The following is a 15,842-nucleotide window of genomic DNA, read 5'->3' as shown; positions in this document are numbered from 1 at the left end:
GGGCAGGGAAAACCCCTCTCAGAGCCTTCCAGCTACTGCTCCTGGGATGAGACAAGACCATCCTCCTCAATGGATGCCAGGCAGACACAGCAGCTGTTCTGGAATGGACTGACCTGCACCACAATGAACTAGAGCTTCTAAGCTGGAACTTGTATGAATAGCTAGGAGAAGACTCTTCCTACTGAAAAGGAGATCCCTTCTTTAACCAAGCCATGCTAATAATGCTGCAGATGGCAGAAAGTAACCTGAGCTGGCTGACGCGCAGAGATGTTTACCGAGAACACGCAGAAGGATCTCACATCCTGGACTGGAAAGGGCAAAGGCCTAGGCAGCTCTGTGTCCCTAGAAGCTGAAGCCCTTTGGCCTTCTCCTTCGTTCTGCCATCAGTGTGTCTCTACTTGCATCCCAGTCTCTTGGTCTCTCAGTTCAAATTCCCAACTCCCGAGAGCAGGCATCGGAATGGATCACTCTGTGAGCCCCCACTGGTCACTTTGGTTTTTTTTTTTTTAATTAATAGAATTTATTGGGGTGACATTGGTTAATAAAATTATATAGGTTCCAAGTGTACAATTCTATAATACAATACATCATGTGTATATTGTATTGTGTGTTCATCACCCAGAGTCCAGCCTCCTTCCATCACCATTTATAAAAATATGGAATGCTTCACGAATTTGCCTGACGTTCTAGTGCAGGAGCCATGCTAATCTTCTCTGTATCGTTCCGATTTTAGTATGTGTGCCGCCAAAGCGAGTACGCTCTGGGCATTTTGGATCCGAGTTTTATTTTCATTCCCGGCAGTTACGGACTTCCATTGATTGCTTTAGAATATGGTTATATACTTTTCAATAGTTAAATTTATATATTTTAAGTGTATCATATATAATTATAAAGTTCATATTTCTAGAGGGGGACATCTTCCTACACCTCCTGAGTCTGCCACATTGACCTGAAATACCCTCATAGTCTGCGTTTATGATCCCACTCACCTCTTCCATTAGGTTATGAACTCTTTTAAGGACAAGGAGTATTGACTATTTGTATTTTTAATCCCACTCAAGTACCTAGCCCAGTTCTCAGCACTCAGTAGGTGCTCAGTAAATAGTGTTGTTGTTGTTTTTCTTATTTTTATTGTTTTTACTACCTCCAGCCTCTATATTTAGGGGTGACACAAAACTAGATTCTAGATTTGCTCTGAGCATTTGAAGTAGACAGTCTGTGCAGCCTTTTGCATTGCTCATCTGAATTTCATTATTCATGAACAACATCTACCTCAATCACCTTCAAAAACAAGTCATCATCTATTAGACCAATGTTCCTCAAGGTGCAGGTGGCAATCCATTAGCAGGTCATGAAATCAATTTAATGAAATAGAATAAAATAGAAAATAAAGTACCAAGATGCATCACATATGTAAGTGTAGGTATTGTACTTATAAGAACTGTGTGTGTGTGTGTGTGTGTGTGTGTACACGTGTGCTGCGTGCTGCATGCTGCATGCGGGGTCACTATGCAAAATTATTTCAGGCTGTAAACCAGGGTAAAAACAGTTGAGAGTCACTGATTAAACCTTTCGCTGAGACCACACTTAACCGACCAGCTCTTTTTAGAAGACCCATTTTCAAGAGCAAAGCTAGAAAAACTCAAGGCCAGTCCTTTCCATATTAAGTTCTTAGAATAGGACATCATGCCTTAGGGAGGAGGGCAGGTCCCACAAAGGTCCACCCTGCCCTGGATTTAAAGCCCCACAAGTGGTCGGGGATACCCAGTGAGTCCCATGCATCACAGATATTCCCTGTGCTCCAAGCCCCTGTCTTTTACCCAAAAGCCCCCACTAACTTTCTGGGAAAGTCTTTCAACTGATGTTTCTCAGGCCTCTGAAACTATGAAATGCTGACTCTCCAGGGTCTTTACCCCAACAGCTCCCTGAATGTGTTTCTCAAGGCCACCACATTTTATCCACCTGGGAGAACACCTGGACAGTCACTCCCCTGCATGCAGCTCCCGGGGAATTATCATCTGCAGAACTCGGATTTGAGCTTCATTTAACTTTCACCTTCAGTATATTCCAAAATTCCAAAATAAAAGAAAGAGCTAGTTATCTCTCTAAAAAAAATCAAACTGGTATTTGTTAGGTTCCTACTACTGTGTGTCAGATACTTCCATCTGAATTGCCTCATTTGATCTTTATAGCAATCCTATGAGGTTAATATAACTATCCCTATTTTACAAATAAGGATTGTGACAGTTAGAGAGGTTAAATAACTAGCTAGAGATCATCTAGCTAGCAAGCGGTTGCTGAGCTGGGACCTGAACTAAGTCTGAGCACTTCACCACTATTCCACACTGTCCTTCAGTGAAGGGCCTCCCTGTCAGTAAGGACAGAGACTCTAGGACCGACTCATGCAGAGCCAGTGCTTTCTCTGCAGGACTGGCCCAATAAGTGAGATGACCAGCATGCCGATGCCTGCTCTCCAGTTAGGTCCCTGTGTGTCCTTGGGCAAATCACTTACCTCTCTGAGCCTCAGATTCCCCCTATGTTCTAATACTTGAACTAGTTCCCTCAGAGAGTTGCTACAAGGAAGACATAGGATAATGACATGAAAGTATTTTGCAGAGCATAGAGTGCCATTCCAATTAAATATCTTATTATAAAAAGCCATATAATTAATTAGCTGACTGTGTCTGCTTTTTCCATGCTGGATTGGAAGCTCTCCACCCATTGGTTCTCACTGCTCTTCCAATAAAACTCAAAATGACAACTTGACCCCTGAGGCCTGCATATATGGTCCTTTGTTCACTGCCTCCTTTTCAATGTATTCCAACTTTACTGACCCCTCTGTTCCTGCTTCAGGGCCTTAGCATATGCTGTTTTCTCTGCTTGGTACACTTTCTGTCTCTACCTGCAACCATTACTCTCCATCTCCACTTTGCCTGACAAACTGTTCATCTTGCAAATAGCAGATTGACTTCTTCAGGACAGTCTGACATGACTAGGTAAGGTCACCCTCTTATGCACTCTCATAGCCTTTCTTCCTAGCACTTTAGAATATATTTACTTTGTATGCACAGTGCTGTTTTTGGTTTAGTCTGTCTTCCCCATTGGAAGGGAAGCTTGATGACAGCAAAGAACATACACCGAGTGGCCAGATTATTATGATCTCTGAATGCATAATAATCTGGCCACTCAGTGTATATCCTGTATAATCCTATGTAATAAAGGCTATTACGCAAATTGTCCCCTCGACCAGGAGTTTGACCAACCGCCCATGTCCCCTCCACCTGGCCAGGCTGTCCTGACCCCACCCATGCACAAATGTATGCACTGGGCTTCTAATATATATATACTGAGTGCATTCAGAGAGCATAATAATCTGGCCACTCAGTGTGTATATTGATATTTCAGCAAGTCCTGTACCTGGGTGAGCACTTGGCACAAAGTAAGAACTCCACAGATACTTGTTGAACTCATTTTAAAAAATGACAAATGTGAGCAGAGACTGCTTTACTCATATTTTATTGACTATAAGATGTGCCACAAAGGTTTGTTATGCTATCAACACTTTAGATTGGTATTTTTTGAGCATGAGGCCCATAAGGATAGAAAGAGGTGTTATATAAGAAAAAGGGTTGTGTGGGTAAATAATTTGGGAAATGGAAGGTTAAACAAATGTCAACTTTTTTTTTTAACTTAGAACCATGCTTGGGTCCCTGAGAGATGCCAATGCAAAGCAGAATCCCCAGCTCAACCATATGTATGCAGTGTGTGAGAAATACATCTTCCTTGCCTTAAACCACCGAGACTGGGGGTTGCTACACCCAAATAAGCCAGTCTGTTGTGATGAACGCATTGTCCATCTACAGTATTTTTTAATATTGAAAAATCTTACAGGAATAGGAAGCCAGAAGATTTCTGGGAATTCATGAAGAGTGAGTCCATTGAAGCGTAGGTAGCTGGGTGACCTTCACTTACTCATTCACTAGGGTCAGGGGATAAGAGTCATTCTGCCCCACACATGACCAGGGAGACAGAACCATCCTTCTACAGCAGTTGAAATTTGATGGGTAGTAGGTAAGACTTTCAAACCATAAGGAATTTAATCATGGACTGATTAATACATTCAATAAACACTCACTGAGCACCTACTACATGACAAACACTGTTAGGCGCTGAGACAAACCAGTGAATAAGACATAGGTTCCTAGAGCTCAGAACTCAGAGGGGGAGACACATAAGTAAAAAGTCAATTTCAGCATAAGTGCTTTAAGAGCTAAACAGTCACCCAACACAGAAGAAAGGCACCCGAGATAGATATGGGATTGGAGGAGCTTCTTGGAGGAGGTGACATCTGAGCTGGGATTCAGAGGACAATTTAGAAAAAGCTCAGTAAGAGAAGGAGGGGATGCATTCCAGGCAGAGGAACAACTGGCAGGAGGTGGGGAATCCAATTCAGGCTATAGGAGGACCAAGCAGGACACAGAGAGGTGCCAGGGAGCACAGCGCCTTTTCTAAGGGAATCCGAGTGAGGAAGAAACCTGAGCTTGAACCTCAGCCAATAGGTGTGCTTCAGGTAAGGAATTTAAGAGGGCAAGGAGAAAGGGGCTAAGGATGAGAGCGGGGATCTCTTCTTCTAAGGTCCCAGAAAGCAAGAGAAATTGTCTGTGGTTCAGTTAGTAGGATGTTGGAGTCATGAGTCAAGGCACTGAGAGTGTAGCTTTGTTGTTTTCTCCTTAGCCTAATATGCTAAGTGTCCAGTCATCCAGTCATCCACCCAACCAATCAAAGCATGATATGCTAATGATTTGCTAAGGCCACTCAACCACTCGCTATGTCGGGCACTGACCACCAGGGGGCAGATACTCTGACAGATAGGTTTGCTTGCTGCTGGGGTCTGGCCAATCAGGACTGAGTGAGACATGCCGAACAAGCCCTAGAGCCCTCCTGTGGTCCCTCCCTGACTGACCAACCTCCTGCGTCCCTTCCAGCCCCAGTCGTGCACTGGTGAGGTCCCTCAGCCTGGCCTGAGCCCTCTCGCAATCCAGGCTGAGGGACCCCCTCTCCTCCCCGAGTGCATGAAGTTTGTGCACCGGGCCTCTAGTTTTGTTATAAAGATTTAAAAATTCCAGCCAGATTCAGTTGGACTAAAAGAAGACAGAATTGAACTAAAGGGAGGCCAACCACGGTGGCTGCCAGAATCTGGAGTAGATACAGGAGATAGGGCTGACATGTCCCAGCACCAGGTGTAGGCTTCCTCCATGATTCTCAGTGGAACTCCCCACACTCCCAACCCCTCTAAGAACATCTGGCCCTCTCCTTGGGAGCTCTTCTCACCTTAGGAAACTGCCAAGAACGAGTCAGCTAGTCTTTAAAGGGGCACTTTCCTGACTTCCAGGCTTTCCCTGTCCTCTACACAATTACCTGCATCCATTCATTCATCCAGAAGACAAATACATGAGATAATATTATATACCATAGTGATAAAGCATGGATTTTAGAACTGGACAGAAACTCAGTCCTACCACCTAGTAGCTATGAGGATTTGAGTTACTGAACTTCACTGAACTTCAGTTTTCTTATCTATAAAATGGGAATGATAATGCTTTCTTTGGATCATAATTAATTGAGATATAAATAGAAGCACATAGGGTGAGGCCTGGCAAAAAGTAGGCGCTCAGTAAGCATTCATTATTATTATTGATATTATTAAAATAAAACTTTGAAAAACCCACACTTACCTGGCTCACTGGCTTAAGTGACACCATCAGTGCTTTTGTAAAACATACTGCCTGCCACTCATGGCTCATCAAACCTTCATGGCTAGGACGTCATCACTTGTGCTCCCCAATTTGGTTGAATTGCATGCTTACCAGGAGTCATTTGTTTTTAACTCAGCCTGTTTATGCCAGCTGTGCATATTATTCTTATTATATAATTTACCTAAATGTAACATAAACCAATAAACTATGAGTGCAAAACTAATGTTGCTGTTTGGAAAGATTCCATAACAGCAAGTAGCTAAAAAGTTTTGTTCTCGAATTATATATCGGTGAGACGGCTAAAAAGGAAGGGGGAAAATCATTTTTAAAAAATCTAGGGCCCTACCTTCAGATTGTTTCTCAGATACCTTTCCATTCGCAATCTCTGTTAAAGAAAACGGAAAGTGGCAGTCAATGCATTCTGAGTGTAGCTCATGCAAGAAAGATGGTAGTGAAATGCCAATCAAATATGTGATTTCAGATCAATACCGAGACCTGAAATTAAGGAAACTATAGGGAAAAGCTGGAGGGCAAATTGGGTTTTTATATTGGAGGAAGATTTGAAAGGAGTTGAGAGACAGAGGTGAGGGAGAACAGAGGGAGGAAGTCAATATGTTTTACAACATGTCTCCAGCATGTTATAGGGGCCATGGCTGCCCTCCTGGCATTAAGGAAAAGCCCCAAAGAACACAGACTGCCCTGGGGACCTATCATAGATGCCTTTATTTAGACTTTCTGTGATTCTTTACATATTTTAAGTTGGGCCCTATCACCTAGGGTGAGGTCTATGCAAAGCAACACTAACTTCATTTGTTTTTCTAAAAAAAAAAAAGTAATCATTTTATTTTTAGGTAATTCACATACAGTTGTAAGAAGTAATATGGTATTCTTTACCCACTTTCACCCAATGGTGTATCTCACAAAACTATAGCACAATATCAAAACCAGGATCTGCCACTGACATAAGCGATGTAAGAACATTCCCGTGTCCACAGGATCTCTCATGCTGCCCTTGTGTAGCCACACCCGCTTCCCTGCAGCCCTCACTCTTCCTTAAACCCCGGCAACCGTTAGTCTTTTCTCCAATTTTATCATTTTGTCATTTCAAGAATATTTTATAAATTGATTCAAACAGTATATAATCTTTGGGGATTTAAAATAAAACTCAGCATAATTCTCTAGAAAGGCACCCACGTTGTGGTGTGTATCAATAGCTGATTCCTTCTTTACTGCTGAGTGATACCCTGGGATGGGGATGTGCCAGTTTATTTCCCCTTTAAGAACATTCGCCCACGCTGATGGTCTAATTGTTCTATCAGTTATTTAGAGGGGGTGTTCAAGTCTTCAACTCTAATTGTGTATTCGTCTAGGTCTTTCAGTGCTATCAGGTTTGGGTTCACATATGTTGCCTCTCTGTTGCTTTTTTTTTAAACACACTTAAGATTGTATATCTTATTTATGGATTGACTCTTTTATTATATAGTATTCCTCTCTGTCTCTTGTAATTTTATTTGTTCTGAAGTGTACTTTACCTGATATTGATGTGGCATATAAACTAATATATATGGATTCCTATTTTTTTAAATTAGTGTTTTCATGATATCTTTTCCCATCCTTTTGCTTTCAACCTGCATAGATATCACATTGGAAGTGAGTTTTTGTGGACAGCCTATCGTTAGGTCATAATTTTAAATCATTCTGCCTACCTGTCTTTTAATTCATACACTTACACTTTTTACATTTAATGTGATTACTTATATATTAGAGCCCAAGTTTGCCCTTTCATTTTTTTCTAATTGTTCTGTTTTCCATTTTTGTTGTCTTTTCCCTACCTTTCTATGGGTTACTTGAACATTTTTTAGAATGTTGACATTATTTTTATGGTGTTTTGAGTATATGGTTTTTTTAGTGGTTTCTTTAGGTATCACATTATAAATGCATAACTTACACAGCCCACTGACATCATCGTTTTACCAGTTCAAGTGAGGTGCAGAAACCTCACCTCCTTTTACATCCCCTTATTCTCACCATTTATATCATTGTCTTAAATATTTCTTTACATATCATCAGACAGTGTTGTAATTAGTTGCTTCAATAATCAAACATAATTTAGAAAACCCAAGAGGAGAAAGAAATTCTGCTGTATTAACCCGTGTTTTTGTTTACCATGTTCTTTCTTCTTTCCTGATGTTCCAAGGTTCCTTCTTTGATAAATTTCTTTCTATTTTGAGGATTTTCTTTAGCCATCCTTTCAGGCTAGTGACACAGTCTCTTAGTTTCCCTTCATGAGACCGTCTTGATTTCCCCTTCATTTCTGAAGGATATTTTCACTGCCTATTCTGAGTTCACAGTTCTTTTCTTTCAGCATTTGAAAAATGTTATGCCACTTTTTTTCTCACCTGTGTGGTTTCTGATGAGAAATCCACTGCATTTGAATTGATTTCCCCCTGTCATTTCTCTCTCACTACTTCAAGAATTTTCTGTCTTCAGTGTTTAGAAGTTTGTCTGTGATGTGTTTTGCTGTGGATTTCTTTGGGCTTATTAGTTTGGAATTCACTCAACTTCTTGGGTCTGTAGGCTTATATCTTTTGCCAAGTTTGTGGGAATTTCTGCCATTTTAAAATACTTCTTCAGCCCTGCTCTCTGTATTTCCTCTTTCTGGGACTCTAATGACAAAAGTTTTAGTTATTTTGTTATAGTTTTGCAGTCTATTTTCAGTGTGTTTCCTCCCCCCCCCCCTCTTTGTTGTTCAGCTTGAGTCATTTTACTGTTTTATCGTCTAGCTCACTGATTCTTTTCTCTGTTTTCTCCTTTCTGCTGTTGAGCCCATCATTTGAGGTCCTTAATTCTATTGTTATATTTTTGAATTCTAAGGCTTTTATATTTGTGCTGGGATTTTCTCTTTTTGTATTTGTTTCAAGTGTGTTCATAATTGTTTGTTGAAGCATTTTTGTGATGGTTACTTTAAAATCTTTTTCAAATAATTCTAAAACTTTTGTCATCTCAGTATTGTCTCTTTTAGATTTAGTTTGAGATCTTCCTGGTTCTCACTGTGATGAGTGAATTTTTTAAATTGAAACGTGGATATTTTGGGGATTGTTGTAAGAGACTTGATTATATTTAAACCTTTTTTTTAACTGGCTTCTGCTGACACTGCTCTAGCAGAGGAAGGGGGAGAGCACTGCTTTGCAACTGCAAGAAGGTGTGGCAGAAGTCCAAGCTCTCCACTTGGCTCTTCTCATTACTGCTGGATGGAGGTGACAACAGCTCTCCACAGGCCTCTGATACCTCCCTGGCTATAAAGCGGTAGGTGTGCTTTGTTACTGCTACCCACATAGCTCCATTGACACTATGGGGTCTGAAAGCCCTCAATCTCTACGAGGCCTCATAGAATACCACCCAATATGCAGAGGGAGGGTCACCTCATTACTGCTGGGTGGGGGTGAGAGGCTTGTTACCCCTGGCAAGTATTAACTTCAGGCTTCCTACTTGGTGGGGGTGGGAGGCAAGTACCAACTTCAGGCTTCCTACTTGCCCTTCTCTGACACCATCCTGAAGGGGGTTGGAATGACCCAGTACAGCCTGGTGAGGGTAGAAGTCTAGCTTAGCACTCAACCTTGCTGACATGGGTGGAAGTGTGGCCACAGATTTTCTGTGGTATTTGGTTGGAGTAGAGTGGGTATTGTCTAAAAGCTATTTTGGTAGGCTGTCCTTTTTTAGTCCTTTGACTAGAGAGAGCAGGTCTTTATTGGTACTCTTTTGGAGTCTATGCTTATTGATATTTCTGGTTGCTGGCTTTTCCATCTCCAGATCTGATATATATGAGGTAAGACAAAAGAAAAACAGGGAACTCACCACAATGTTGTTCCTTGGATTCCAAGGTCACTAGCTGGTCTGCTGCCTTCTCTTCACCTTTCAGAGTCTTAAATTTGCTTTATTTTTTATGTTCAGGGTTTTTATTTGTTCTTAATGAAAGCAATAGGAAAAGTATGTCTACTCTACCTTCTTACCCTGTTTCCCCGAAAATAAGACAGTGTCTTATATTATTTTTTTTCTCCCAAAGTTGCGCTAGGTCTTATTTTCAGGGGATGTCTTATTTTTCCATGCGCTAGGTCTTATTTTCGGAGGATGTCTTATTTTCAGGGAAACACGGTAGTATAGAAACTGATTTTTTATACCAATCAACTGTGGGAACCTTTTCTGGTTTGGCCAGAACATAGTATATTTGTAGTGGGGGGGTGAGGCAGGGGTGGGGGGGGGCAGAGAATCAGGGGTTACTAAAAAGTGTGTTGGGGCTAATATTTGGATAGCTTTGAGTATCACGTGTATCAGTCAGGAATAGGTCTGACTGCAAGTAGTCAAATTATGGTAGCTTAAACACATAGGATTTCTTTTTCTCTAATAACTTCTAAGTATGGCAGTTCTACTGTCACCAGGTGTTTTTTATCCTTAGCAAGTGCTTCCATCTTTAAAGTTGCCTCATGGCCCAAGATGGCTGCTAACGCTCCAGCATTCCAGACACTGAGGAAAAAGGAAGAAAAGACAGGCAATCTGTTCATCTACCTGCCCTCTTTATGTAGCCTTTATTGAGCTTTCCAGAAATAACTTATATTTACATCTTATTGGCCAGAACTTAGTCACATGGCTATTTATCTGCAAGGGATACTGAGAAATACAATTCCTAAAATTCAGGCATATTGCTTTCCTGAAAAAGATATGAGTTCTATTTCTAGAGATGAAAGGAGGATGGATACCAATAGGCAACTGGAAGTCTCTGCAATATCAGAGTGAGGGGTTTAGACTTAATTCGTCCAGCAGGGCGAGCCCAGTGGGAGATTGGTTAGCAGGAGACTGGCATAAGCCAAGAGGCTGACCAGAGTAATTAGTCTGGGAGCATGGAGAACAGATTGTAGTAAAAAAGAGACTGGAGGCAGAGAGATCAGTTAGAAGGTGATTTCACTGGTCCAGGGGGTAGTGATGAAGACAGGAGATGGAAAGTGAAGGGAACAGAGGGGAGACATATTTCAGCAGTATCTTATTAGAGTGGCAGCTCCTTGGATGTGACTGTGTTAAAATAAACCACAGATTGATTTTGCAATGGGAAATTCCGACAGCTAACCACTGCACATGGAATGCAATTGTGGTGCCATTTCTGGAACAGGAAAAATCAGAGGAGCTTAATAGGGGCCAGGTGATGAGCTTGGTTTGGAACCAGAGATTCAGGCAGAACACTTACATCAACGGCTTTCAAAGTGTGGTTCTTAGATAAACAGCATCAGCATCAACTGGGAACTTATTAGAAATGCAAATTCTGGGACCACTTGTCAGACCTGCTGAATCAGAAATGGTGGAGTTGGGGCCCAATAATCTGTTATAACAAATACATATTGTATATCTATATACTTACAATAAACAATAGGAATAGAAAGTTTAAAATTTGCCATTGACAATAGCTTTTAAAATATTAAATACTTAGGGATTAATTTGACTGAAGATATGCAAGACCTGTACTCTGAAAACTATAAAACATTGCTCAGATAAATTAAAGAAAGCCCAAGTTAATGGAGAAACATTATGTCCATGCATTGGAAGACTCAATATTGTTAAGATGATCTATAACCCAAATTGATCTATAGATTCAATACAACCTCAAAATCCCATCAGGCTTTTTATTTGTAGACATTGACAAATGGATTCTAAAATGCACATGGAAATACAGAGATCCTAGAATAGCCAAAGCAACTGTGAAAAAGAACAGATACAGAAGGCTTACACTACCTGATTTCAAGACTTATAAAGGAACAGCAACACAGTGTGGTCCTGGTATAAAGATAGACAAATGGACCAATGGAGCAGAATACCAGTCCAGATATAAACCCACACATAAATAGTAAATTGATGTTTTTACAAAAGTATAGCCATATTTAAAAAAAAAAAACCTACCTCAAACTATATATAAAAATTAACTTAAAAAGGATTATAGACCTGATATAAGAGCTAAAACTATAAAACTTCTATTAGGAAGCATAGGAGAATGTCTTAGTGATCTTAAATTTGGCAAAGATTTCTTAAATAGGACCCCCAAACTCAAACTAGAAAAAAAAATTAATAAACTGGATTTCATCAAATTAAAAATGTTTGCTCTTCAAAATATATTGTTTTTAAAAATGGAAAAGTAAGCCATCTACTAGGAGAAATTATTTGCAAAACATATACCCAACAAAGCATGTGTATTCTAGAATATATAAAGAACACTTACAGCTCAACAGTAAGACAACAATCCAATTTTTAAAATAAGCAAAAGATCTGAACAGACCCTTAACCCAAATATATATATATATATAGATATCAAATAAGCATCTGAAAAGGAGCTCAACATCATTAGGTATTAAGGAAATGCCACTAACATTCCCACTGGAATGGCTAAGATTAAAAAGACTGATCCCATCAGATATTGGCAAAGATGTGAAGCAATTGAAATTCTCAATGGCTGTGTAAAGTGTCACAACTAACTTGAAAAGAGTCTGGTAATTCCTTAAAAAGTTAAACATTCACTTACCATATGACCCAGCCATCACACACAATTATATATATATATATATATATATATATATATATATATATATATATATATATATATATATATATATATATATATATATGATTTATTGGAGAGAGAGAGAGAGAGAGAGAGAGAGAGAGAAAGAGAGAAAGAAGGAGAAAGAGAGAGAGAAAAACACCAATATGAGAGAAAAACATTGATCAGTTGCCTTCCATATGCACCCTGACCAGGGACCAAACCTGCAAACTGGGCATGTGCCCTGACCGGGAATTGAACCAGTGACTTTTTGGTGCACGGGCCAATGCTCAACCGAGTCATACCAGCCAGGGCCATTCCACTTCTAAGAGAAATAAAAGCACAAATATTTTTACATGAGTGTTCTTGGCAGCTTATTTGGAATAGCCCCAAATTAGAAACCCAAATATCTATCAACTAGTGATTGGAGAAACAAAAGGGATAAACTACAGATAGATGCAACAACATGGATGAATCTCAAAATAATTATGCTGTGTGAAAAAGCCAAAAACAATAAAGAGTGTAGAATTTATGATTTCTCTTACATAGTACTCTAGAAAATGCAAACACTATCATCTACAGTGACACAAACAGGTTAAAGGTTGCCTTGGGATGGGAGTGGAGGTTGAGGGGGAGGAAAGAGGGGTTATAAAGGGAAACAAATTTATCTTTATTGTGGTGCGGTCTCATGACTATATTCCTATGTCAAAACTTATTAAATTGTTCACTTTCAATGTGTGCAGTTATACTTTGCATAACACTGTCAAACATATTATTTGGCCCCACCCCAATCATCCTGAATCAAAAGCGGTGGGAGTGGTGCCCTGGAATCCGTTTTAACAAACTCTCTAGGTGATTCTGATGCACAGCAAAGTCTGAGGCTGCTGGTGTGGGTGATAAACTCCCAGTTGGTGGTTGGAATAAGGCTCTGGACTGGAGTATAGATTTGAGAGTCACCTGCTTGGAGGTCAAAGCTGAAGTTGTAAGGTGAAATAATTTAGAGAGTAAAGAACAGAAAAACAAGAGGTGGGGGCTAGAGAAACCCTACCCTCAGGAGACAGGTGGAAAAGGAGCAGGTGACAGAAGCAATGAATAAGCGGCCTGAGGTTGGGAGGAAGGAACGTAACAGATGCCAAGGAAGGGATTTTAAGATACGGGTGATCAATAATGATGATACCAATGTGGTGCCTTATATTTGCATAAGTGCTGTCCAGTTTCCAAATTGTTTTCATGGACATTAGTGCATTCACCATGCCAGGGGTGGGCGGACAGGCATCGGTAATGTTATACCCGGTAGGCAGCACAGTTTACAGGAGAGAGGCCAGGATTTTGGAGTCAGACAGACCTGGGTAGAATCTAGCTCCTTCACTTACTCATGTGTCCATTTGGTCAAGTTTCTAGAACTGTGTCTTCATTTTGTTTTTCCAAAGTCGGAACAATTCTACCCACTAACAGGGTGAAATGTTTGTGGTATGTACAATACGTGACTTACAATGTCAGATTACAGGTAGAGAATTGAGGCCCGGAGGGAGTAAGTGATGGGCGATGTCAGTATCTACCAGGTCACGGGACTGGTAGATACTCCATTTGGCTTGGAACCCACAGATCACTGGGCAGGTCTGGAGATGGGCCGCGGAGTCTGTGAAACTCCTGCATCATATGCACAATGGATATGAGTGTGATGTGCTTTTTCTGGAGCATGTGTTTATTATTTACATGGACAGCTCTAAGGGGTCCAGGATATAAAAAGGTTGCTTTTTGCTCAAAGGTCAGTTGGACTTTTTTTGCCCTAAGTGCCTGGATTCACACCTCTCCGTATTCTCAGCCATCCCTCTTCCCATCACACATCTTCTACTCTAGACATCTTTTCATTCTTTGTCTGCAAACCAGGAAACTTGCCCCAGTTTCATTTATTCACTGCATAAGCAGCTGCTGATGATTTGTAGGTCCAGTGGGCACCATCTCTAGCACAGGGAAGGACCAAAACATGGATGAAAATGCCACCTTGAAGGAGCTTATGGTCTGGGAGAGGAAGAGGGCAGGACAGAGACAACTGTGATCAACACAGGCAGACTGTGATGGGAAACATGAGAGAAGGGGCACAAGCAAGGTCATGTAGAAAGACTGCATTTGGACTGGCCCAGCCTTGACCCTGGATAATCTATCTACATGTCCATCCACTCAGAAATGTATAACCCTCAGCTTCCCCTTTATTCTTCAGACCATCACAACATGCCTTCCAACCACCACTTTGATGACATGCTCTCCTCAAGGTCAACCACCAGGAACCCCTTTCCCTCTCCAGTAGACTCTGTCACTTTTACCTTTTTTGTCCTTTCTATGGCACTTAGCTGTGTTGTCTGGTACCTTTTGGGTCTCATCCCCCACATCTTTTATTTATTTTATTTTTTTAATATATTTTATTGATTTTTACAGAGAGGAAGGGAGAGAGACAGAGAGCTAGAAACATCGATGAGAGAGAAACATCAACCAGCTGCCTCTTGCACACCCGCTACTGGGGATGTGCCCGCAACCAACGTACATGCCCCTCACTGGAATCGAACCTGGGACCTTTCAGTCCACAGGCCGACGCTCTACCACTGAGCCAAACCGGTTTCGGCCCCCACATGACAACAGCATCTCCTTGCTGCCTCCTGCTTCTCTGGAATCTCTTCTATCTCTCTCTCCAGCTCCCTTTAAGGATGGTGTCCACCACAGTTCCACAGCTCACCACAGTTCACCACTGTCAGCCCACAGCTCTTTTCTTTCCACACACTCATTGGGCCCATGCATCCTCTGTCCACTTTCACACAATCACCTGCATAGTCTCCTGCTCTCCCTCCTCCATCCAACCTTTCGCAGAGCTAAACTCTGATACCGCAGAGTTCAGCTCTCAATAACTGGCAGTCATAGAACCCAGGCATTCATACTCCAGCTGGATTCCTCAAGAATCTCAACTTCAACACAACCACAATGAACTTACCCCCACCCTCTTCTGAATCCATTTGTATGCTCCCAGAATTAGTCCCCCAAACCAGAACCCTGGGAGTCATTGTGGATGCCATCTTTTTCATCAACATGCGGTTATAAAAGCTGAGCCCTCTGGGCCAACTTGGGAAAAGGGGCCAGTCCGGCTCCAGAGTGCCTCAAGGGGTCAGCTTCTGCCCAGTCCTGATTCCTCTCTTTCCCTCCAAAGTTTTGATCCCAGGAGCTTCCTGATACTGCCCTGCAATTTAATCTCCATCTCATAATCTGCTTCCTGGGGAAGCCCCCAGGGCTTGTGTCTCCCCAGCTCAGCTCCGAGCACCCTAAGAACGCAGTGAGCCAGGGCAAGGGCACTACTGGGGAAAGGCAGCAGTCCCCATGGCCCCAGCCCCAGGAAAACAGCTCTCTTTAAAAGTGGGGTAGTAAGTGATAAAACCTTCTGTCTCCATTGATCCACCTGGTCATGGTTTCTTAAACAGATAATTCATCCCCACGTGGACTTCCTGACCCCAGGTGGGTCATTA

The 15,842-nt window shown here is 41.5% G+C and overlaps 1 non-coding gene across 1 annotated transcript; it reads right to left on the bottom strand.

Annotated features, from left to right (window-relative positions):
* Nucleotides 1-650: 650 nt before the first annotated feature.
* Nucleotides 651-757, bottom strand: LOC118719642. Its single transcript, XR_004988207.1, has one exon. It is a non-coding gene; the product is annotated as a U6 spliceosomal RNA (small nuclear RNA).
* Nucleotides 758-15,842: the final 15,085 nt, after the last annotated feature.

Source organism: Pipistrellus kuhlii, unplaced genomic scaffold (assembly GCF_014108245.1).
Source record: "Pipistrellus kuhlii isolate mPipKuh1 unplaced genomic scaffold, mPipKuh1.p scaffold_m20_p_15, whole genome shotgun sequence".
Lineage (NCBI taxonomy): Eukaryota > Metazoa > Chordata > Mammalia > Chiroptera > Vespertilionidae > Pipistrellus > Pipistrellus kuhlii.
This window is presented reverse-complemented; position numbering and strand designations above follow the sequence as displayed.